The sequence below is a fragment of the Arachis duranensis genome, chromosome 3 (genome assembly GCF_000817695.3).
Source record: "Arachis duranensis cultivar V14167 chromosome 3, aradu.V14167.gnm2.J7QH, whole genome shotgun sequence".
Taxonomy (NCBI): Eukaryota; Viridiplantae; Streptophyta; class Magnoliopsida; order Fabales; family Fabaceae; genus Arachis; species Arachis duranensis.
The window spans coordinates 68,842,047-68,842,789 of record NC_029774.3 but is presented as its reverse complement, the minus strand read 5'-3'; positions in this window follow the sequence as shown (position 1 = coordinate 68,842,789).

Here is a 743-nt window from a genome sequence, read left to right as displayed (position 1 = left end):
CAGGTACTCCCCCACCCCTACCCGCTTCTATAATTATTAAAATCCAACAAATAAAATAAAATTTTAAAATTTATATAACTATCTTCACATACATAAAATTTAAGGTAACAATTTAAATATGATACATAACTAATTATTTTACATATATTATATAAATAGGGGCGGGTAGGAGCGGGTATTACCTAAACCTAGATCCGCTTTGGCCAATACCCCGTCCGACAGTAAACCCATCCCGTATTGGGGAAAGTAATTACCCGCTCCGAGGCGGGTAGGACGGGGTGGATTTTCGTGGGTTCAGGCAGTGTTGTCACCCCTAGTTAAAATAAGATTTTTAAAAAGGAAAAATTATTGCAAAGGATTAGGGATGGCAATTTTTCCCAGCGGGGCAGATATCCGATGGGGAGTAATTTTTTCCCGTGGGAGGTGGGTACGGGTACCCGTGTAATAAATGGGTTAGCCCCCAACCCCAAATCAATCTCTGTGCCTCTCTTCTTATTTTCCTCTCTATCACCCGAGCCTCTCCCTCACTCAATCTCTCCAGCACCTTGTGACCTCCTCCTTTAGTCGTTCCAATCTTCCTTCTCACGGTGTCACTGGACTCCTCCCTCTGAGTCCCTCACTTCATCGTCCTTGATCTTCCTCTGTCACAGTCACCACTCACTTCGTCGCTCACTATTGGTTACTCATAGCTTCACCGCCTCTTCCTCTACTTCGTGATGCCTCTGTCTCAGATCTGCTTTGCA